This window comes from Xenopus laevis, chromosome 2L (genome assembly GCF_017654675.1).
Source record: "Xenopus laevis strain J_2021 chromosome 2L, Xenopus_laevis_v10.1, whole genome shotgun sequence".
Taxonomy (NCBI): domain Eukaryota; kingdom Metazoa; phylum Chordata; class Amphibia; order Anura; family Pipidae; genus Xenopus; species Xenopus laevis.
Window position 1 is genome coordinate 151,588,829 of NC_054373.1, and position 26,074 is coordinate 151,614,902.

Here is a 26,074-nt window from a genome sequence, read left to right on the forward strand (position 1 = left end):
CCGTTATCCAGAAAGCACCAAATTACTGAAATGCCGTCTCCCATAGGCTCCATTTCATCCAAATAATCCACATTTTTAAAAATGATTTCCTTTTTCTCTGTATTAATAAAACAGTACCTTGAACTTGATCCAAACTAAGATATAATTAATCATGATTGGAGGTAAACCCAGCCTATTGGGTTTATTTAATGTTTACATGACTTTCTAGGTTTGAAGATCCAAATTACAGAAAGATCCATTATCCAAAAACCCCCAGGTCCCTAGCCTTCTGCATAACAGGTCTCATACCTGTAATAATAAAATAGTACCTTGTACTTGATCCCAACTAAGATATAATTAATCTTTACTGGAGACAAAACAATCATGTTGGATTTATTTCATGTTTGAATGATTCCTTAGTAATCTTAAAGTATGGAGATCTAAATTGTGGAAAGATCTATTATCGGAAGCCCCCAGGTCCTGAGCATTCTGGATAACAAGTCCCATACTTGTACTAATTTTCCCTGGTTCTTAAGTACATCCATACAGTTTTAGAGCAAGTCTTGTAGTGTATTTTCCTGCCTAATATATTGTATAAGGAAATTCAGTCTACAACTTGTCAGATATAGGTAAAGGACATATTCCAGCCAATGACTTGGGAATGATGAGAGCTGTTCTGTAGTTCACTAGGACCAAGCAGAGAGCTAAAGAGCAAATCAACATTTGTAATTACAGCAAAAGAGCTTGTATTAGTCTGCGTAAGGATAGAGTGCAGTGATGCTATCAGTGGTTAATATAAAAAAACCTTGAATCTTATATGACATAAAAGAACAGTGCTTGTTATTATTATTATTATTATTAATAATAATAATAATAATTCTGATCACAGTCTTGATAATAAATATTGCTATTGAGTCTGGTGATTTGTGTAAATCAGCCAATAGTCGCATGGATTTGTATGGTCATGGAACTCTTTTGTGACTTCTAATACTTCTAATACTGATAAAATAAAAATTTTGTATGATAAGTCTGTGTGTTTTGGCCTAACAGGTTCAGCGGAGAGGTCAATAGAAAGGTGGAAAATCTGGTTATGGCTTCTTCTATGGCATCAGTCCATTCAGCCTCTGGGTTTTTTGCTGGATACTTTTGGGGATTGGCTGGTGTATGGCTACTTTTATAGATGGCTCTCTCCTATGAGTGCCACAGATACTTTTGATGGGGAACGAATGGTTGCTGCTGACTCTTTGTTGGCACATGCAGAGAGAGGTTTCTGGTAAGAAATAGTTAACATTTGCCAGAATTGTCTGTCCAATTCTTTGGGGTTTTATCTGTAGCTTCTTAACCTTAGCCTTTTACTTTTTTGTGCAGCTGTCGTTCTTTTAGGGTAAGGACACACGAGGAGATTCAGGGAGATTTTGTCGCCTGGCTACTAATCTCCTTGTCTTTTGAGCAACTATCTCCCTGAACTGCCTCAGCGTTTTTCCCCATAGGCTACAATGAAAAGTCGCCTGCGCTAATGCACACACGGTGATGCGTTTTCAATAGTTGCCCAAAGTTGCCTCAGTGAGGCAATTTCAGGCAACTATTGAAAACGCATCACCGTGTGTGCATTAACGCAGGCAACTTTTCATTGTAGCCTATGGGGAAAAACGCTGAGGCAGTTCAGGGAGATAGTTGCTCAAAAGACTAGGCGATTAGTAGCCAGGCGACAAAATCTCCCTGAATCTCCTCGTGTGTCCTTAGGCTAAGGGCACACTAGGCGATAGCGCCGCGATTTGACTCGCGGCGACTTTTCGCCGCGACTTTTAATCCGCAATCGCTGGGGAAACTTTGGCGCTGGCGTCTATGGGGAATCGCGACAAATCGCCAGCGTAAAAACACACGCGGCGATCTTTTTTCTATTGTCTAGCGAGGCGATTTCGAGCGACAATAGAAAAAAGATCGCCGCGTGTGTTTTTACGCTCTCGATTCCCCATAGACGCCAGCGCAAAAGTTTCCACAGCGATTGCGGCTTAAAAGTCGCGGCGAAAAGTCGCCGCGAGTCAAATCGCCGCGCTATCGCCTAGTGTGGCCTTAGCCTTACCCTTAGGTATATCCACAGACAGGTAGATTGATTATAGATAGATGATACATTGAAGTTTTACCCTCACCCGACCCTAACCCACTCTCCCTCCACCAGTGCTGGCCCGCAGTTATCAGGCCGGCCCTCACATCACTAAGATAGATAGATGATATATAGATAGATAGTATATGGACAGATGATATATAGATAGATGATATATAGATAGATGATAGATAGATAGACAGACAGACAGACAGACAGACAGAGGCAAAATCAAAGGGCACATTATATTGTGCAATAGTTGTATATATATTCTATTGATTGGGCAATACATGTATCCATTACTCGTGTATATTTCAGTTTTACTGTGCATAATCTTTATAAATAAACCATGAGCATAACAAGTGTTCTAATCCGATGAATTTATTGCCTGGAGGTAATTTTTTGTGGATGTGTGAAAGTAATATTGGTCCATGAATTAAACTGATAGCAAAGACGTACCATGATGGCAACAAAAGCAAGCGGCTTACATTCATGGAGCTCATTAAAACAGTAGACACCAATAGGTAATTGTTATTCAAAGGAGTTTTAAACTCCATCTGAGAACTGGGGCTCTCACAGGTAAAGAATCAATATGAATCAACTATATCGATATAATTACCTCAAAGCACTGCGTATCTTGACAGCGCTATATAAATAAATGATGATGATGGGCTGGTGCTGAGAAATGCCAATATGTTATTTATTAAAGAATAGACTCATTTTATTATCATTATCCCTTGTTTAGGACTCTTATACATGGGTATTTGAGCTCCCCTGCGTTCTACAGAAGGGGAATGCAAGAAGAAATGCAGACCTTTCTTTCAAATGGCATTGTACTCTGAGGCTCAGGCATGTGCCGAACGCAGATGGAACACATCAAGTTGCATGAAATGCCTGTGAAAGAGGCCTTATACATGACACATTTAGACCTGTTTGCAGCAATTTATATGAATTGTTCATTCATATGTAATAGAAAAAACTCTCCAACACCCATCATCCCTCAGATCTATGTGGTAGTGCTGGAACTTGTAGTTTAACAAGAGCTGGTTAGAAAGAATTGTAAATTGCACAGTACAGAACTTGTCACATCCTTTTTTGTGTGTGTTTCCCCTCAACTCAGGAAGGTGCTATGATGGGTGCAGCAATGTTGGACATCTATGCCAAAATAATCAGAGAATTAAAAGGGTGGTTCGCCTATAAGTTATTTTTTAGTACCTTATAGAATGGTTAATTCTATGCAACTTTTCAATCGGTCTTCATTTTTTCTTTTCATAGTTTTTAAATGGTTGGCCTTTTTCTTCTGACTCACCGACCACCATCTAAAAATCAAGTGCTCTGTACGGCTACAAATTTATTGTCTTTGCTACTTTTAATGACTCTTTCTATTCAGACCCTCTCCTTTTCATATTCCAGTCTCTTATTAAAATCAGTGCATGGTTGTTGTTGTTGTTGCTGAATAAAAAGCTAAATGACTCAATAACAAAAAATGAAAACCAATTGCAAACTGTCTCAGAATATCACGCTCTACATCATACTTAAAGTTAATTTAAAGGTGAACAACCCCTTTTAAATATCATACGGTCCCTTTTGCTGCCTCCTGCTTTTTTCCCATCAGTGCAGCCTATCAGCATAATTTAAATTGGGGGTGGTGGGGGGGGAGGACTACAGGACACTAACTGGGGTGAAAAAATCTGAGATATGTAGAAGTAGCCGTTATGGTGGAGCAATTGTCTTGATCCCCCAAGTATTCAGGTGGTGTTATCAGGGAAAATATTTGTGTGGCAGGTATTAGTTTTGCTTACAGTACACATCAGAAATCTCCAGCTAGCTATCCTCCAGCTGTTGAGCTACAGTTCCCGGCTGTCAGTAGGTTTCCTGGAGTTGTAGTTCACCACAAGATGTATTAAAGTAAAAAACAAAAAAGAGAGACCGGTCAAGCTCACTGCTTATTCCTCCCTTTGCCAGGTGCTCAGTTGACAGTGTCCCCACTGTATCCAATAACAAAACTCAACGTAGACGGCACTTCTGGATAAAATTTAATATAAGAACGAACAGGTTTCGGGATCAAATCCTGTAATCATAGGTTCAAACTGATCCCGAAACGCGTTCATTTTTGTCCAGCTACCTGCTATATTAAATTTTATCCAGAAGTGCCGTCTACGTTGAGTTTTGTTATTCTCCACAAGATGAATGGTTGCAGTTTGGACATCCTTATTACTTTGAATGGGCCACCAACCTTCCTTTCAATAATCTCTACAAGGATATTGACACTAACACAGGCAGTAACCCAGTACTCCAGGCAGCATGACATTACTCACTGGTCTGGTAACATAACTGGTTTACATTATACCTTGTGGGTGGATTGTTAATGAACTGACATATATAGAATAAGAGATCTGCTTTAATCATATGGGATTTATTCATATGCAATAAATATAGCCTGGTCCACGTTGTCTACATTGTTGTATTCCCCATGGGGGGCGGTGTCGGGATCCCTGAAGATTATTTGCGGGGGGCTCGCTCGGCTGTAGGTACATCACTGGAATATTATTTGCTATATGAATGAGAAACTGTGGGAGACTCTTGTACCCTGGAATAAAGAGTGGGTCCGTAGTTTAAAAAGTCAGGGGTCTGGGGAAGCTGCATTTATCAGGAATGTCCAGCCTGCAGCATGAACTACAACTCTCACAGTCCGTCTGACAAAAAATATGTGGCAGTTGTTGCACAATATAGCATGTGGCATAAACAACTTCTGCCATCACACACTCCTCTTCATCGCCCAAAAGCAGAGACGGCTGGCAATGTGGGGAAACTACAGGCAACCTATTCGTCCCCACGAGTTGGCAGGTGTTAACCATTTCCTATCTCAAACCCCTGTGGACGTGTGTGACCAAAAGAGTTAATGTCAGCAGCTGCTTCAGCTGTGGTTACAGAGTCCCGCCCTAAAGTCAACATGACGTGCAGTCAGTGAATGGGGCACTGAGACAGGAAGGACGTACCTAACTCGTTAGCCGCCCCATTCCCCTCCTACTGCTGGGGCATTCCCACCTCCAGGAGGGACTTGTCACGTCCTTTTTTCAGTGTGTTTCCCCCTCCTCACGTTCTGCTGACTGGAAGCTGCTGTGAAACCAAATAGGCAAGAAGAAGAAGAAGAGTTTGTGCTGCTGTGCCAGGTTACTGATCCAGGAGCTTCAGTTACAAGGTAACAACACAGCAGGGAACATGAGGGTGACAGCCCCTGTCAGACACGGACTTGTCAGCTCACTGGACAGCGTGTGTGTGTGTGGGGGGGGGGGAGGATTGGTACATTCCTGTCAAACTCTGTTACATTGTAACCAGCGTAGCCTACTGTATGTACTGTACTGGGAAAGTGCTCTAGAGGCACACGCAAAGGGAAATGGCAGCATGTATGTCACACAAGGCATGTAGTAGTAGTAGCAGGGCTTGTGGTATTTCTAGAAATGCTATTTGACCTGGGCCCCTGGTATTTCTATGTGTATTTGTGCAACAGGTTGTGTTTACCTTACAATCAGAGACGCCCAGACTGCAACCTCTAGCTGTTGTTGGACTGCAACTCCCAGTCAGTGGGAATGCTGAAAGTTGTAGTTTAACAACAGTCCAAAATCGTAGTCACCTCGTCCTTCCTACGGTGCCCAGGGCTCTATCTCTGGGCCTGTGGAGCAGATTCACTTTGTATTAGTTGTACCCCTCCAGCTGTTGTCGAACTAAAACTCATTCAAGGGAGTGGGTGTGTTTTTTTGAGTTCATACATTAAATACTTAGGCACAGTTTTGAGCTGCTTAGCGTGTATTCATATACTGCCTATTCTTTTGCCAGATATTCAGCTGCAATAGATGATATCCAGAATGCTCTGGACCTCGGGTTTTCCAGATAAGGGATCTTTCTGTAATTTGGATCTCCCTACTTTGTCTAATAAAAAAAATCATGTAAACATTAATTAAACCCAATAGGATTGTTTTTGCCTCCAATAAACATTCATTATATCTAACTTGGGAGCAAGAACACAATACTGTTTTATTATTGCAGAGTTAAAAGGAATTATTTTTAGAGTTAGAGATTTCAGAGTTATCAAGGGTCGTCTTTCGAATTTGAATTTTCAATTTAAATTTTTTATGAATTCGAGTAGGGAGTTATCCAAATTCGATTAGAGTTTTTTTAAAAATGTTTTATTTGATTTTCGATATTTAGCATAGTCTGGCCATTTAAGAACTCAAATTCGACAATTTGCCACCTAAAACCTGCCGAATTGTTGTTTTAGTTAATGGGAGATGTCCAGGGATCAATTTGGAGTTGTTTGCAGCCTTCCTGACATTTGAGGTTTTTTTCGGAGAAATAAACTCAAATCGAGTTTTAAATTTTGAATCAAAGTCTATTCAAATTCAATTTGAGTTTTCGGGTCCATTCTATTCACCCGAGTTTAAAAAATTAGATTTTTTGGTCAAATTTCAAGTTCATGGGAGTTTATGGGAGTTTAAAAAAACTCACATAAATTAGAAATCTGAAATGTGATAAATCTGGCCCAACAAGTTCAGCATTTACCATTATGGGGAATGAATACCATCTTGTTGTGATACAGGTTGGCCATCACCGATGTGTAGACTTTTCTATTCTACGTGTGAATTATTATGTTTGTAAAGTGCTGCTCAAATGTGTCTATAAATGAAGGATAATAATAAATAATATATATTAGTATATTACATGCGCCTGTGAATATAGATTCTCAGTACTCAGGTAGGTTAAAATACTACTTTGAATAACAATGAACTGTTTTTTCTTACAGCCCTTAGTCCTATGACACACGCTGTATTCTCCGCCAGCATTTCCCAACTGGCAGTGAAGCAGCCAATCATAGCATTTCAGCCTAAAATGCCATCATTTTATTCACCAGTCTCTAGGAAAGACAGGTAGATTTCAGACAGAAATATGGCAAGTAAGTTAGTTTTTGTCTATATACTGTATATATATATATATATATATATATATATATATATATATATATATATATATATATATATATTCTGCACATGTGGCAAAAATCAAATGTGTTGGTCTTAAAAAAACACAATTGAACATAACTAGCTAATTGGCGATCTTAAAGCTTGAAGGTACAAGCAGGCAGAATAGTGGAATCAGTTGGCTTATATTTTTAGCTGCACTTAAACTTGTATATCAAACACATTAAAAAGGACCCTTGTTTAAGTCCCTGTGTGTAAGGGTCTGTCAGTATGTTAATCAGTATACTGTTTTGGGTCCTGCAGTTTTACCCTGAATGAACACTGGTTGCCTATGTTCCCTCTGCCATGTCTCCTCGGAATTTATTTTGTGAACCAATATTCCCATATGCTGATAAAATGTACCCCTTTCAACCACCCCCAGCCATATTGCATGTTTCTCCGTGTGGGCATTTAAAAAAGTTTTGCAAACTTACACTGAAATAAACAAGAACAATCAATAACATTAGTTTTGAAGTACTGTCATGGGTCCTTACTTACTAAAATTCAGTGTTGATGTGTTTTTCTAATATTAGTGTAAAGTGACGTTTTTCACCTTCTAAAGCAGCTCTCGGGGGGTCGCCGGCCCTGTAAACTCTTCTAAATTGATACATTTAGTTGATACATTTCTAATCTTTGGCCCTGCTAAGCAGAATCCCTGAGTTTCATTACAGGCAGCTGTTAGAATTGATACAATAGTTGCTAATACTCCAGAGATGCTGCTGAGAAATGTATCAACTAATGAGCTGCCACACTCAAGCACCAGAGACAGGAAAGTTAAACTTAGATTTTGGGAAAATGGTAAAAAAAAATAAAAATGGTAAATAATTAAAAAAAGTCTTTGGGGTAAATTTATCAAAGAGTGAAGTTCCGCCACCAGAGTGAAATTCCGCAGCTCTCCATTCATTTCTATGGGATTTTGAAAGGAATATTTATCAATGGGTGAAGTGAAAGTTCACCCTTTGATAAATACGCCTATAAAAATCCCATAGAAATGAATGGAGAGTGGCGGAATTTCACTCTAGTAACTTCACTCTTTGATAAATATACCCCTTTATTTCTGGGGAACAATCTGAAAACAATTGAACTGAAAAAAGCATTTGAAAGGTGAACAACCGCTTTAAGACAAATTTGAAGTTAGGAAATTAGAGTAAATCAGAAAATCATGAAACGATAACAGAAACATTATTTCAAACTAAAAAGTATGGTATAGTAATAGTAAAGCTATTTGGGCAGATGAACTTCTCCTTTCTGAATTTGACATTAATAATGTCAGCAAAATGTCAATAATTAAAAAAAAAAACTTGCATCACTTTCAACTTTGTACTCCAGATTTGAATGGAGAAATTTGGTACCAAATTAACTAAAGTGGTGTTCACTCGAAAAACTGCAGTATTCGTGAAATGGAGCATGACGTTTGTGAATTTGACATTCCAGTTTAACCCCTGTAATGTTTCTTCTGGTGGCCCTTCTGTTATGTATTAAGCCATAAGTAATCTACCGAATATTTTCCCATTTGTGGTTGGATCACTGGGCATAATGAAAGTGGCACAAGTCTTATTACACATCATTTTTGTTCTATAATTGAGCATGAAGGGATATGCTGGTATTTTTGTGTGAGAATCTATGCATATGATGTAATTGGTTTATTATTTTGATTGACGAAAACCGAGGAACATCGGTGGCTTTTTATTGTGTTTTATTGCCATGTTTTTCTCCAAAGAGTTCTGAAATACCTTGTGTGCTATTGCCCTTAACAGGTGTCAAAGTTTTTCAACTGTTACGGGCAAACCTGTACTCTTGGACACTGACACCACAGAAAAAAAAGAAACAACTTACTTCACCAGATAAAAGTTGCAACTTCAGGCTGTATGGCTAAAGTGACTGACCTTAGACCTTTTACTATTAAGTGAACTTTGTCAGCACCATAAAAAGATAAGAGATAATACCCTAGTACTTCAAAAGCATCAGAAATGTTTTCCTGATACAAATAAATATACCTGTTTTTTAGACATGATGGACTATTTGATGTTTAGGAGACATGTTTAAAATTGGTCATTGTTTTGACATTCCTATTGTGCCTTTATTTTAACTTTTTTAGGCTTTAGTTTGTCAATTTCTCAATAAGTGTTATTATATATCACATTGATGGCTCACAGTATGGATTGTGAGGTTTTTCAAATATTTTTGGTCAGCATTCCCCAAATACCCAACAATCACACCTACTGATGTCTACAGGAATTAGGCAGAAATGCCAGCATTGGTGATTTTGCCTGAAAACCTGAATCATATTTGATCTGCTCTACTGGCATATTCACACAGTGAAGATGGAGAGTAGGAGGACAAGTGCCTAAAAGAGAAGCTCAGTTTGGATACAGGTCCAAAGAGAAGATACTGAAATGTGAAGGAACTGTTTAACACCAATACTATTAATTCAAAACAACAGGGGTCCTAGATCAGAGCCTTAGGGTAGGGACACACTGGGCGATTTGGGGAGATTTAGTCGCCTGGCGACTAATCGCAGCGACTTTTCTCCCCGAATGCCTCCCCTCTCTCTGCGCCTGGCTAAAATGAAAAATCGCCTACGCTAATCACACGCAGCGATTCGTTTTCCGAAGTCGCCCGAAGTTGCCTCACGAGGAAACTTCGGGCGACTTCGGAAAACGAATCGCCGCGTGTGATTAGCGCAGGCGATTTTTCATTTTATCCAGGCGCAGAGTGAGGGGAGGCATTCGGGGAAGATTGGTCGTGGAAAGTCGCGGCGATTAGTCGCCAGGCGACTAAATCTCCCCAAATCGCCCAGTGTGTCCCTACCCTTAAGGCACCCCAAATGAGAGTGGATGGGGAAAGGAGGCAGAGCCAGCATGAGATTGATTAGGTTCAAAAGGATTGATTATAGCCATAGCATGAACTTTGACAAAATAGTATGGCCTAGTTGTATTAACCTTGTGGCAAAAGGATACTTTGCTTTTAACTGAGCCCCCGTGCAAACTCTACTTGCTATTTTGGTTCTTACGGCAGAGCCCTCCTTTATCAAGTCTACAGGGAATATTATGCTCCATATCCCTTTAAACTGGAGTTGAGGTCTGTTCCATTTTTTGCACCATAATAAGATGACTTTATTGTAAATGTTTACAATGTCATTGTTGATACATCAGTTGTTTTTAAATGTGAAATGATGAGGTTTATATTGGCACCTTGCATTTAACAGAAATTGCTGTGTCATTAAAGCCACGTTTCCTGGAAGCCAAAGCAAAATATCCACATGCCTGTGCTGAAATCTGAGAAAGCAAACAGATCACGTAAACTGTCGGTTGAAAATAAATGCAGCTGGCCATCTCTGCACAAGAGCACAAATGCATTGTTTCATTTAAACATTGATCATACATTCATATCGACTGAAGTGTAACGTAAGGGACGTTATTGGGCCTCATTGTGAAAGTGTGAGGCCGAGTGCAAAGTGCCATGACAGCCTGTTTCTCAGGTTGCACATTTAGGTGCAGGTCTTTGCACTTTTCACTTATTCCTGAGTGGCAGCCTGGATGTTGTATGTGGGCAATGCCTTAGTACCAGTGGGACAAGATGCAGGAGAGACTAGTTCAAGTATGACATCTCTTATTTGGAATGGTTTGGACCTCTGGCTATAAGGGCAGGGTTTTTTTCCATAAACTTTGCTTGGTGTCAGGGTTAGTAACTGATGAAACCTATTATCTCACTTAAATTCCTTTTACTGTCATATGGAAAAAAAAACAGGCATATTATACTTGCCCTCCAGACAATGACCATGGGTGATCACGTTTCCATCCCACCTCACCACATGTCCAGAGAAGAAAAATGGCAAGATGGAGTGAAGTGAAGGATTAAACCAGGCAGTTGGCATCAGTGCCGGGCCTACTAGGCCAGGCGCCCTAGGCAACCCGACCAACTACTTTGCCCCCGCCGCTCACGCATGCGCAGAAGGCAAGGACGCGCGAGTGCGCATGTGTCAACTACGTAGAATTGCGGCTACAGATTATGAACATATCGGTCCGAGCTGGGGGAAGGCGTCAGAAGAGGTACGTGCCTGGCGCCCCTGTGCCTTTGCGCCCTAGGCAAGTGCCTCTTCTGCCTACCCCTAGTTCCGGCCCTGGTTGGCATGCAGGGACTTGTTTTGTATCTTGCCATTCTAGTCCTACCTTCCAAGTAGGACAGAGTTACATTGTACTTTGACTCAAGCAATGGAAATGCCAAAAGTTTACTGTGTGGTACAGTAAGATAAAAGCTTCATGTTCCTGGGCTATGTTATGTAGATATTCATTGTGCTTGTAATTGATGTGAATAAGTCACAGCAAGTCCAACTTAATCTTTACATTAGTTCAATGCAGCCTACATTCATACGCACCACTTCTTATCTTACTGCATGCTACCCCTTCTACTATTCTTGTTCTGTTACTGATTACTCTCTGTGTGGATCTGTGGACTGAACCACACTGAAAATCCTCCCAGTTGGTGCTTCCTCACCGTTGATTTATTTCCTCTGCAGTTTGATTGTATCACCCACGGCTTCATCGATCTTTGTAATGTACTTTGCCAGTGACATTGCTGCATACAGTATAAACTCAGAGATGTTCCCTAATGGGGCCAGGCACATTAACATTGTGGCCTGGTTTACTCTCTAGCTTTGTCTACAACAATGGTCAGATAGAGTAGGGTCCAAATATCATATTTTCCAGGCAACTGGTTTTTCCCATAAATCACTCATCTTGTGATATATTAAAAACCCTTGTACTTTTTCCTGTTAACTAGACACCACAATAAAGTTAAAACTGGCAGTCATCTTTTTATGCCGAGTATCAAGGTGACAAATCTTTTTTCCAATGAGTTTTTCTAGAAATGAACGTGTAAGTGTTGGTTTATAGAAAAGCTTAAAGGTTATTGTAGAAAGCACCGCATGCAAAGAGGCCAACATTATTAAGCACGTAGACTAGCTATTGTCCCAACATTTCATTTGACAGATTTAGAAGAGCCATTCTCCTCACTTCTCTTCAGATGTGCGTCCTTGCTGTTTGGTTAGCCACACAATGGGCCAGATTCAATTCAGTGAGAAAAAGTTGTCTCATAGTTTATCAACAAAAAAAAACAAAAACATGAATGATATTCAATTCAAGGAGAAAAATGTTTCTCCTAATTCAGTTGCAGTTTTTTTCATAGACCTCTTTAGAGTTTTCAAGTGATAAACGTGAGACTTTTTCTGAATTGAATTGCATCTCAATTTGAATCTCGTTTTTACGTGCTAACCCTTTTTCTCACTGAATGGAATTTGGCCTAATGTTGTCATTCGTCCCTTAAAGGAGAACTAAACCCCCCACGGTCAAAAGTCTCCGCTGGCCCCCTCCCTGCCTCCCCCCTGCTCAGTGTTACCCCAGAATTGTGTGCAGCGGAGCTCACTGGCACCATCTTTCTGTGCTTCAGTATTCTTCGGGTTTTCTCCCTTCCCTTCAGCAATTTCCATCACTTCCGGTGCATGCTCAGTTGTCACGAATGTAGGATAGCTCCAACTGCACATGCGCCAATACATCGCTCACTTTACGAAGATTACAAAAGCACCAAAGATGGTGCCCATGATCTTCTCTGCACTACAGGGGACACAATTCTGGGGTAACACTGAGCAGGGGGGAGGTAGGGAGGGGGGCCACTGGGGACTTTTGACCGTGGGGGGTTGAATTCTCCTTTTTAACTAAAATGCTTCCTAACAGCTTTTTCTGTAGTTATAGCACCCATTTAAAAAATATAGACCATTCTCTATCATCCATCCATCATCCTAGCAGGAATTGTACAACGAAAAACTATTATAAGTGAGAGAACCTCATTTCTTGGAGACATGTGAGACTTATGTAATTTCAGTCTCACATTTCCCACACATCTTTAGTACTTGGCTTTTTAAATAAGTCACGCTGTTCCAAGTTTTCAAACAAGTGACCCCGGGTTCCAGAGATTACAGTTTCCTAGAGAGCAAACCAAGAAAGCAAACATTTCTTTGCCTTTGTCCATCTTGTTTTTAGAAATGCATTTTGTTTTCAGATGTTGTTTTGCACTTGCAGGATACTACAACTGAAATATTTCTCCAATCTAACATATATATTGATATCACCAATCATCCAACCTCAATACATTTTTCATGTTGGGTGAATAAAGTTCACACATCACACATCTGATGTAAAATAGTGTATATATTGTGTTAATTGCTTCCTAATGTAATTTTGCTACAAAATGCACCCTAGCTTTAATGAATTCACTACTGTAAACTGCACATTCCTGCCCAGTGTACTTCTACAATAAGCAGCCTGAGCAGAGTGACATCAATTGAGTCAGAATAGATTCATACAACCTTTCTTTTTCTAATCAGTGGGTGACGCAATGTCTTGAAGGAAACCTTATGCAGGGTAAAACTGTAAATTTTGACTGTACTGTGATATAACAGAATTTGCACAAAGTTTGGATGACTGATGTTCAAAGCATTTCTTGAAGTCCATCTATTTTAACATTTTCACCTAAAAAGTATTATCAGTACTAGCACATTTTCATGTTTTTCCTTTTGTTTCACCCTGGTAATTTGCCCTCCTCTTTCAGCCCCACCCAGTTTTTTCCCCTTTTCTTTCTTTTTATCTTTTGCATCCTACTACCTATCTTGCTCTGCAGTAGAACGTGTGCCACAGTTCAACCAGCGCCATTTTGAATTTCGAACCTACATAAACTGAAAAACTTTGCCCTCACACTTTAATGCCTGCTCAAGGAAAATCAGTAAAAGATAAACATTACTTATGAACATTATATGGAGAAAATCATCATCCCGATTTTGTTCAACCTTCTCGCCCATTTGTGCCTAATAAGATTTGGCCAGGAATATATGTTTGGAATAACCTAGGGCTTTGGTTACACATGCCACTTTGCCTCACTTTTTACTGACAGTTGTAAGTGACAAAGGTGCTGGATTTATCGTAAGACACAAATGCACTGTTATAAATGGGAGAAGGGCATTCAGATTTTGAGATGGCATAGATCTTTCTTTTCTCTTGATACTCTATGAGAAGTAGCAGATATGTTGCAAATATTCGGTTTCTGCATTTCCTCATCTTTTTGTTGGCTTTTATATGGTTATTCAGAAAAACAGTCACATGAACAACTGGGAAATGTGCTGGCTCCCGCATGTTTACATTTCACCTTTTCATGCTTGACTTTTAACTTGGTATCTTATTATTTTACAACAAATAAGGTGTTTAAGAGGTTATTTATATCACCTCTAAAATACATATGTTTGTTTTATACAGTGTTTTGGTTATATCACAGTTTGTAATGTTATATCAGGGCTCTGTAGATCAAGGAGCAAATATATTTGACAGTTAAACTATAAACCTTGGACTTAAAGAGACATTATGGGGCAAATTCACTAAAGGGCAAATATTTTCCTGAAAAGGCTTCGCCATACTTGCAACTTCGTTAATACACTTATGCTTAGGTCAATTTGAATAGGGCAGGTACATATAGGTCATATATATCTCTTTATTAGTGATGTTAGGGAAATTAAATGTTCAAGGAAGCAAAATAAAGACAAAAGAGATCCTCTATTTTCCTAGACATGTGCCCACCCTAAAACAAATGTGACATTCCCCTCAAATGGTTTAAAAACAATAATAAATCAAAACATTTTCAGAGTCACAACTTTTAAATATAATCCCACTTTAAAATATGAGAAAACATTTTTATAACTACGCGGCATACAGGATATGATGTCACCAAAATAATATTGAGGAGGATGTAGCTTCATCTTATCAGTTCGCTAGGTCTAAGCTGGCGAAGGAAACTCTGGTGAAAGGGGTAACGTAATGGAAAATTTACCCTTAAGTGAATTTGCGAAGTAACGGTCGTTCATCTGAGCAAAAATGCGTCTGGTGCATTGGCGGGAAACTGTTAGAGATGTACTCTTACACTAGCAAATTGTCCTCTATGCCTGTTAGTAAATTGGTGATCTCCCTGTGGATTGGATTTCTGTTTCACTGGTGACGGCCACTTCTCCCTTTAGAAAATCTGCATTTAGAAGAAGTCTATGCACCTGTCTACATGACATGCAGGGGAAGCTCTCAAAAGCATTATTCACCAGCGTCTTTGCTGAAATAAAAATTGGAACTAATCCTATTTTACATGCCAGCTTGGAGTGCGTCCAAGCATTTCTTGAGATTGCACAGTCAAACATTCACACGAGCTGGGTTTCCCTACAGTTCTGAGTTTATTTATACAAGATTTCTCATTTATCCAAGTATTTTTTGTTTGATCACTAGCATACCTTATTAAGGTTTTTGGTTAAATAAAATAATAGACACTCAAAGATGCCAGAAGGCAAGCAATGATTACTGCTTGCTGAAAAATGGAATGGGTGTGTGTTTATAGATAAGGATGCTATATTTAGTGTGTTAATGGATACTTTGGTGATTGATTTATGTTGTTGACAAATGTCTTTAGATTTATTGGCAAGCACAGCAGCAGTCTGGGACCTGCAAACCGGGTGTCAGTGCTGGACTATATGTTATGGGCAAGACATAAAGTAGGCTCCTGAATCTTTTATTACATAATTATTACATAATTAAAAACCTTTAGTGCTCTTTGCTGCTATTTTACTGCATTTTGTGCCCAAAATCCACCTGTGCAGTGAATCCCAGTTATGTATTTTACTACATGCACAGGGTGACATCAGCCTTTTCATAGATGAAGACACATGCATGTTTTATACAAGATACAAACATGTCCTGGGCCACAAAGCTAGGATCTTCTAGTGTTTTAACCTTGTGTTTTTCTATAACTTATTAATATCATATAATACATAATAAAATTCTCCGAAAATGATCACCCCCGTCCCAAAACACTGGATCCAAAAATCAGTTATTTGCATACATTATTGGCGCTGATTTTATTTTACACCAAACCAGATATTACAACCGCCATTTGTCTAGCAGTGCATCACTTTCTCCTCTGTCTAGCCAAATGCACTACAGAGCAGATCCGATAGGAGGAGCAGAAAAGCTCATTGATGATGTTCGGGAGTATCATGTGATCTGAATGTCATGGCTAAACACAGCAGAACAGGAGGTGCAATGCACTTGTGCAAGGCTTGGGCAGAATGATGCACTCGAGTGCCTTGAGAGAGTGTTTTTAGTGAAGAGAAGGAACATAGCGATTTTATATCATGTTATTAATTTTGTGTGGATTATAGACAACTGGAAAATCAATATCATGCAGACTGATGTAGTGGACACATAATGGACATTTCATTAATCTAGAATTGCTTTTGACTTTCATGCTCCTTTAAAGGCTCTATGTATCTGCTACACATAGTGAAGACAAGTTTGGACAGTTCCTGCAGTTCTCCCTTTCTTCTTCTTACTGCCTCCTGTTGGTAGTTGTGCATGGCTGTCCAAGCCTGGGGTTTCTTCTAGGTGATGTTATTTCTGCCCAGGGTTGTAGCAACATTTTGTAGGTGCTTAGGACCAGCTAGCGGTTCCCTCCTCTCGGATATGACTGCTGTTCCCTCCCTCCCCTCGGATATGACTTGTTCCCACCCTCCCCTCGGATATGACTGTTGTTCCCGCCCTCCCCTCGGATGACTGTTGTTCACAACTAAAGCTCTTAAAATTGTTATGCTACATTCATTTTTTATGTTTGTTTTATGTTTGAATGTTATCTCTTTATATCAATTCCTTTGTCACAGTTGGCAGTTTATGATCCTTGACTTTTGTTCACGTGATTACATACTTATGTTACATGGCCGGGGTAGTTGGACAGGCTGGCATTTGGCCTAGTAAAAATACATTGTTATATGTAAATAACTGGTCTATGTGTAACAATATCTGACTGTGGTTTTAGGCAAGCAATTAACCAAATATACTTATAAAGATGTGGTCAACCTTCACCCACAATTGGTTTCTGTGTTCTTGATTTATGAATATAGATGTATGTAGGAGGGGAGAGAGTTTGGTTTCATATGCATTTTCACACCTTTTTATATTGTTACAATTTGCCGTTGACACATTGTTTCCAGAAAGATTACAGTAACCATTATGTCAGTGCTGATATTGACTTTCCATTGTTGGCTTTAACACATATTAATACAAACAGTGGAACTAATTATGACTATAACAATTCATTAAATGCTTGACTGTGGATGCGGCTATGTAAAAGAGAAATGTATTGTTTAGTCAGACAAACAGTTGCTTTTCAGGTTTAATGTAGCAAATAAAATGAAAGCTTGATCCACGTCATTTGTTGAAATGGTGAATATAGAACAGTATGCATCCATTAAAGGAGAAAAAGTGGAAGTCCTAGAGGAAAGCAGTACAGAAGATTTCTTTTATTACAGAAACACTGCAGAATGTCTTGAGCAAGTTAATAGATTAGGATATTTTGAGAGGGAAACCTATAATTCCCGTTTTATTTTTTTATATGTCAACAGTCACTTCATCTGCTCCTTCCTTTCTTTATTATAATTCCTGATTGTAGTAAATGTTGTTACTTCCTGCTTTGCAGCTCTCTTGGTTTCCACTGATTGGTTACCAAGCAGTAACCAATCACTAATTTGAGAGGGGGCATATCAGTCATAACTGTTGCTTTAGAATCTGAGCCGAATACTAAGGATCAATTGCAAGCTCACTGATCAGTTATATGCCTTGTGGCCCCCCCTTAAAGTCAATGACAAACTCAGAGTTAAAGAGCAAAAAAGCAGTTAGAGAGCTGCAAAGCAGGAAGTCGTGTTCAGGCTATTATGTTACACATCCAGTCACTCCAGCCTTTATACATTACATTTTTGCCCAACTAACTATATTAGAAACATGTTTTTGTTTTGCACATATCTATTTACCCAGTTTACTTTACAATGAACTGTTCTTTTAACCTGTGAGATAAAGGGTAAAGGATCCTTCTACAGTACGTGTCGTGTAAAACAAACAATGATTCTGAGAGTATATATAGAAAATCCTGTCACAAAGCTACAAAGGCCTGCTCTTCTGTTACCAGAAGGGATACAAAGACTGTCACATGAGTAGCAGTGCTCCTCCACGCACACACTAAAAGATACCATTTTTAAAAAAAATCTAAATTAAAGTAAATATTTCGTTCCAAAGGGGTTTTGTTAGATATCCTTTGTTGGTATGACTTGAAAATGCAGCTTTGTTTCTTGTATAAATAGGAACTTAGTTTGGACAGTCAATAAAAGCTCAAAATAGAATTTTGAGAAGCAGAATAAACATGTGAATAAAATACTATTTTAAAGTTGCTACCTCTCTAACTTCAAGTCAATGGTAAAAGTAAAGGATGTTTTTGAACACAGGCTCACAGGCTATAAATACCCTGGATGCAGGTGGAAGAGCACTAATGGGAGAAAATTGTGTTCCTTAGTGCTGATTCAGAACTAAGGTACCAGTGTATATCTGTGCTTTGCACCACTCACCAAATTAAAAGACCTGGCTAGTGTACAGCAAGAGATTTGTAAGGATATTTAAACGCAAGCTGTGTGTCAGGCTGGCAGACAAGTCCTCTGAATCCTGCCAGGGAGCTTGTCATTAGTTGGCTGTATATTCATTTTATATAGATATACAGATATGGGATGTTATCCAGAATGCACAGGACTCTGGGTTTTCAGAATAAGGGTCTTTCCATAATTTAGATCTCCACAACTTAAAGGAGAAGGAAACCCCTGGGCGCAAAACCCCTCCCCTGTGTTGCCCCCCTCCCTCCTCCCCCCTGGCCTACCTGTCCCCCCGGGCAAATGCCCCTAACTTGTTACTCACCCCTCTGCGCAGGTCCTGTCCACGGAGTTCACGGGCGTCATCTTCTCCCATGCTGTCTTCTTCCTGCTCTGACCGGCGTCTTCTGGCGCATGCGCAGTAGGAGCATTTACAGGTACGGATCTCCTGCGCATGCGCCGAATGTCACGAAGTTTTGCGATTTCACTTCGTGACATTCGGCGCATGCGCAGGAGATCCGTACCTGTAAATGCTCCTACTGCGCATGTGCCAGAAGACGCCGGTCAAAGCAGGAAGAAGACAGCGTGGGAGAAGATGGCGCCTGTGAACTCCGTGGACCGGACCTGTGCAGAGGGGTGAGTAACAAGTTAGGGGCATTTGCCCGGGGGGACAGGTAGGCCAGGAGGGAGGGGGGGCAACACAGGAGAGGTGTTTTGCGCCCAGGGGGTTTCCTTCTCCTTTAAGTCTACAAAAAAATAATTTAAACAGTAATTAAACCCAAACGGAGTGTTTTGCCTCCAATAAGGATTAATTATATCTTAGTTGGGATCAAGTACAAGCTACTGTTTTATTATTACAGAGAAAAAGGAAATCATTTTTAAAAATCAGAATTTGTTTTTAAAAATTTGGATTATTAAGATAAAATGGAGTCTATGGGAGATGGCCTTCCCGTAATTCAGAACTTTGCGGATAATGGATCCCATCCCTGTATATGCACTGGGAATCATTTGGAAGGATTGACCTTAATGGACGGTTGTTTATTTTTTATTTTTTCAACCCAAATTTTTCTATGTAACTATTTAGGCATCACACAGTTTGCTGATAATAGTATTAAAATAGCTCTCAATGAAAAGTGGCCCTAATGAGTGAATAGGTTGTACTGAATTAAATGATTCCCAATTTGATGCTCCTATTCACTTATGATTGCTTTGTTCAGTTAAAAGCATAAAGAGAACTATAGAAGAAAAATGATGCATGGTCTCCCTCACAGTAATTCCTAAGGATGTGACTGGGCTAACAACTGCTTTAAAATCAAAGCACTCTAACTTCATGACAGCAGCAGGATTCAGTGGTTTTCTTTGTATTTCCTGCTTGTATTGTCTGTGGCGGTAAGGCTGGATTTTTTTTTATTTTGCATGTGATTCTTGCCTAACCACATACAGGTATAGCTGGCATTATGGGACACCCTTGAAAGGAATGTGGAAAAACGTGTATTGTTTATTATACACGTATGGTATCTGTTATCTAGGAACCCATTATCTGAAAAGCTCCAAATTACGGAAAGGCCGTTTCCCATAAACTCCATTTTATCCAAATAACCAAATCTTTAAAAACGAATTCCTTTTTTTTTTTTTATAATAAAACAGGAGAAAAACTCTGTGAATTGATTATTTCCTTCAGCCGTTAGTTTTAAGACTGCCTAGCTATCTAAAGGAAGCTGTCTTGTATTACATGTATTTAATAACTTTAAAGGGCAAAAGAACTACAAATGGGCCTTAATAGACTTCTTCTCTTTGTACTCTTGTATTCCTCACGAATTAGGCCTTCCTGCTATTAGGTATCACCTCATTACAGCACATGTGATAATAATATCATTCATCTTTCCTTTTGAAGCAAAACCATTTCTTGTTTGACCAGAAATACTACCTTCAGATCTGTGGCAAGTTTGCTCCTCCTTTTGCAAATTTATATTTAGGATGGAGGGAAGATATATTCACCTTTGGCAACACTAATCCTTTCAAAGACTGTATTTATATTATGGTAGATTTATTGATGATATACTACTCATCTGGTCAGACACCATACCCTGTTTTTTCAATGTTCTTACAATATAGTAATGCTAATAATTTAAATCCAAAGTTTTCACATACGTTTCATGAACATGCAATACATTTCTTGGATATAACTTTGTCATATGATAATAACGTTATCGCTATTCTGTATAGAAGGGAGTGTTCAGGCAATACCATCTTGCATGCCCAGTCTTCTCATCCTCAACATTTGGTTAGTAGTATACCTTATAGTCAATTCCTAAGGTTATGACGTATCAGTTCAGACTTTGTAAACAAAGGGATAGTTTTTTAGAAAGAGGCTACACAATAAAAACTATAATAACTGCATTTGTAAGAGCAACAAAAGTTGAGGGGCTCACACTTTTCAGTCAATGATGATTCTGGTCATTCTGTTACCAACCCCTCACCTCAAAATAAAGTTGAAAAGGTTTGTTATAAGCAGAAATAGATTTGAGGCTATATCCTGCATTCTAAGTTTTAGTTCTCAGTTCCACAAAATCAAAAGGACTATACAAAATAATTTAGCTATACTTGGCACTGACCCCATCCTTAACGAGATACTAGGCCCAAAATTACATTTTGCATGTAGGCACTTAGAGACATGTTGTCACCAAGCTTTATATGTAATTCAGAAACTACACCAACCACATGGCTTCCAACTAAGGGTATGTATAAATGTGGTTCTGCTATGTGTATTACCTGCAGTTATGTAGAAAACGTTTGCTTGTACTACATCAGGCAAAACATATGTTATTAAACAATATATACATTGCAATACCAAAAACATTATTTATTTAATTACTTGTAGGAGATTTCTTAAACAATATGTTGGACAAACGAGGCATACTCTAAAACAGTGATCCCCAACCAGTAGCTCGTGAGCAACATGTAAGCAGGTGCTTATTTTTGAATTCCAGGCTCGGAGGCAAGTTTTGGTTGTATAAAAATCAGGTGTACTGCCAAACAGAGTCTCCTGTAGTCTGCCAGTCCTCATAGGGGCTACCAAATAGCCAATTACAGCCTTTATTTGGCACCCAAGGAAATGTTTGCATGCCTGTATTGCTCACCAACTCTTTCTATTTTTGAATGTGGCTCACTAGTAAAAAAGGTTGGGGACCCCTGCTCTAAAAGAAAGAATAATGGGCAGATTTATTATGTGGTGTTAAAAACAGTGGAATCATTTGCCACACCGTAATATTTTTTGTGTTTTTTTTTTTAGCTCTTCCATGGGAACTTACTTACAAATAATGACAGCAAATGTGGCGTTCTCATGGCGTAAAATAACACACATCTTGATAAATTCACCATTGATTGTACACAGCTTTTTGTACTTTTTTCTGGCAAATTTCGTTTTACACAACAAAATAAATAGACCCACTAGAGAACATATACTGAGCATTAAGGAATCTACCGGTTATTTATCACAGGTCGAATTTTAGAGCTGTGTGAGCTTTTTTTAGACCTCTAATGAACTCACACCTTATATTTTTGGTTTCTTATTTCAGAAAATACTTGAATGTAAAAAACTCGAATCAGTGAAGTCAGGGTTAACAATTCAAAAATTTGACTTGATCGAGTTTTCGAGCGAAACCCACTGAAAAAAACTTGAACATCATGAAGGCTATTAACATCTACAAGTGGTTTAAGGGACCTCTTCCATTGACTCCTACATGACCGCAACAGGTTTTAGATGGTGTATTTTCAGGGTCTGGGTATAGTACATCTCAGAAAATTTGCCCCTGAGTGATTGGATAATTATCTGTGTATTGTGATTGGTGCCTTTAGCTTTAAATATTGTGCTTTGTGATTCTTCAGCCTATGACTAAGTGCACTAAGGCTTTTCCTGATTTGAGATGCTTTTAAATGATTGATAAATGATTTTTTATTTGCACCATCGGTTCAGTTTGTGCCAGCCTATCTACATATTAGGTAAAGTTTCTAGAACCTCCATTGAACTAAAGGTCTGCGTCATGTGCACCTGGATCCCCCAAAAATATTGGTGAGTTTATAATTGGGTAATATATATCAGATATTGGAGCTTTTATTATATATGCTTTTAACTTGAATGGTTTCTTATTTAAGAAAAAACTTGAATGTAAAAAAACTCGAATCAGTGAAGTCAGGGTAAACAATCCAAAAACTGGAATTGATCGAGTTTTCCGAGGGAAAAAACTTGAATTGATCGAGTTTTCGAGCGAAACCCACCGAAAAAACTCATGAATGCTATTACCATCTTGAAATGGTTCAAGGGACCTCAGCCATTGACTCCTACATGACCTTGACAGGTTTTAGATGGTGTGTTTTAGATTCTAGCTATTTCTAGGTATAATACATCTTGAAAAATTAGAAAACAAATTTTTGTGGAAAAACAACTCACATCTTAATAAATCTTGTGTATTGTGATTTAAAAGATCCCATACCTGTATTGTTGTGTGTGTATGTCTGTATATAATTACTTATTATAAATGGTTTCTTACTGAAATTCTGCAAATGTTATGATCCTCTAAGGCTGCAAACAAGTAGCTCACATCCATATGCAATAAGTAGCTCTCATCCATAGTAGCTCACATCACATGCAAAGAACAATGTGTCCTGGTCTGCAGTCTGACACCTGATATTGGCAAGTTCCTCCAATCAGTGGGGAGGAGTGTCAGGGACAGGTGTACAAAGTGCTAAGCTATAAAAATAGTAGTGTGATTGAGTGGTAATGAAGGTTACTGTTCACACAAATAGGCAGAACAGTTCTGATGCACAAATCATTTTCCTTGTTAATGCTGATTTATGGTCATGTGGAAAATGCTCCTTTTTTGGGGGGGGGATTGTTAACAACCCGTAGATTTGTGAGCAAATGACATCACCACTTCTTGCTCCCTGATGCAAGCAGTGGCATTAGCGTGCAATTCATTAGGCATTACATGCAAGTTGCAAAGATACAGGTTAGGCCAGATTTAACACTTTGCATACAGGACTCCCTATGCTTGTTTCTCCTAAAGAAGCAACTGACTCTCACCTAATAGCTTCCATTTCTGGCGGAGTGCAAATTGGTTCCCCCGAAAGGGATGCCATTTGTGCCTACATAGATTAAAAAACTTTCATACGTAAACGATCTATAATGTCTTGAAATTGTATCTTTACCAATGCTTGAATACATGCCAACTTTTCCAATTCACATATATAGAATCTTTTGGCAACACCCTGACCTGCAGAAACCAATTTCAGATCTTGCCCAACGTCTCTTCTCTTGGCAGCCCTACTGATTTTTAATTGAAGAAATCAGAACTGTCCTTAAAAAACTGGGGCATTTGGCAGGTATAGAAGTATGCAACTCCCCAGAGCATTAGTTAGATTCCATTTATCACTCATGGGCTGTACTGAAATCTGTGTAGCACACCATTTAGAATATTCTGTCCATTACTGTCCTTTAATTAGGTTAGCTTTTAATGTGAGCTTCATTTTGTTTAAGGTTTGATAGGGTAGGCTACAAGAAGCATACAGAGTTATTCCTGCTATAAAGACTTCCATTTACCCTGTATGATGCAGTTAGCTCAGCATGCTTCATCTGTGCAGGGCTGCTAAGTCACACCTCATCTGACATATAGTTAGAGAAAGAGAACTCGGTAGGAGGGCTGAGGGTGGTGATAAGAAAGCCCAAGGGAACATTTTCAGATCACAAAATGCCAAAGCACAGGATTCCTCTAACAATGGCATTGGTTATGTATATATTATTACAGTCAGACCTTGATTTTCAGTTTTCCTGAATCTTACAGATTTTTTTGTGGCCCCCACCAATTCTGATGCATTTCAGTGGTTGCTTTTCCTAGATTTTGCACCAAAATGTTGTCCTGTCTTTCTAAAGATGTATATCCTCTGTTTATAATGCTAACCTCATTCATATCTTGCCCTCGGTCCTTCTGTACACAAGTAGAGATGTACCGAATCCACTATTTTGGATTCGGCCGAACCCCCGAATCCTTCTTGAAAATTCGGCCGAATACTGAATCGAATCTGAATCCTAATTTGCATAAGTAAATTAGGGGTGGGAAGGGGAAAACATTTTTTACTTCCTTGTTTTGTGCCAGTCACGTGATTTCCCTCCCCACCCCTAATTTGCATATGCAAATTTGGATTCGTCCGCCAGGCAGAAGGATTCAGCCGAATCCTGCTCAAAAATGCAGAATTCCGAACCGAATCCTGGATTCGGTGCATCCCTAGTACATAGTAAATTAGTTTGCATACTTATTGCATTAGGTTATGCATCGGACTTTCAGAGAGGTCCTGAAATGGTGGTCCATTGACACAGTAAAGTAAATAAATATACTGTATCCCTTGATCACTTGAAGCTTAAAGCTGGCCACACATTCATTTGTCTTGTAGGTTGCCAAGCGAGTAGAACTCAACCTGATTTTGGCACCTGTGTAGTGGGCTATATTTGGACAGATCCAATCCTTGGCCTTGGGTGTCAATGATTGGATCCTACTACTGGGACCCATCCAGAGAGGACTGCATCAACACATCAATGTGGTCATTACTTAAAGGGATTCAGGCAGCCCCAGATGCCTCAAACATGGGCTGATAAAAGCTGTCAACTTAGCCCCCTCTTAACTATGGGGCTAACTATGTATGGCCAACTTTAGTTGCTTTAAAGGAGAACTAAACCCTAAAAATGAATGGCTAAAAATGCCATATTTTATATTTTTGAACTTATTGCACCAGACTAAAGTTTCAGCTTCTCAATAGCAGCAATGAGCCAGGACTTCAGACTTGTCACAGGGGGTCACCATCTTGAAAAGTGTCTGTGACACTAACATGCTCACTGGACAGCAAGCAAGGTTGGTTCTCTAGTACTCAAAAATAAACCCTAACCCCTCTCAGGCAGTACTGATCAGCTCTTAAATTCCATGTTGCTAACACCAATAGAGTTTTGCTTTATAATCTTTGCACCTTGAACTTGAACAGCACGTTCATTGCTAGGGGTGGTCCAGTGTTTGAAATATAAGCACAAAAAAGCAGTAGAGGTGTGACGTCAAGTGAAACCATAGGTGCAAGGTACTGTACACTAACAAACACTTTGCACAAGAGATGCAGTAGACTGTGTGCAAATAGAAATGCCTGCTGTTTATTATTTCATTCTCTTTAAAATTAAATGTTCAGCTGTTTGTGCCCAGAGTTTATATAAGTGCTTTTAAGATATATATTCAGTTAGTAACCATTTTAATAATGTAATATAATTTATAACAGAATGTTGTAACAACAAAACAATTCCAGTACAGTTTCCTGGTTCTATTTTATTACAATTGTATATTTGTAAATTACGAGAATATTATTCTCACTATATAAGAAGCACTAAAGGCTGAATGAATTGCAGTGTGGAAGAATCATATCAGGGGGGCAATGAAGGCTCCAATGGGTTCTAGGTGA

The 26,074-nt window shown here is 39.1% G+C and overlaps 1 protein-coding gene across 1 annotated transcript in view; it reads left to right on the plus strand.

Annotated features, from left to right (window-relative positions):
* Positions 1-5,116: 5,116 nt before the first annotated feature.
* Positions 5,117-26,074, plus strand: part of vdr.L (vitamin D receptor L homeolog) — a 70,419-nt gene continuing 49,461 nt past the window's right edge. The window contains exon 1 of the mRNA XM_018247519.2: positions 5,117-5,285. The gene's annotated coding sequence lies outside the window, so the exon portion shown is untranslated. The remainder of the gene's footprint in view (positions 5,286-26,074) is intronic.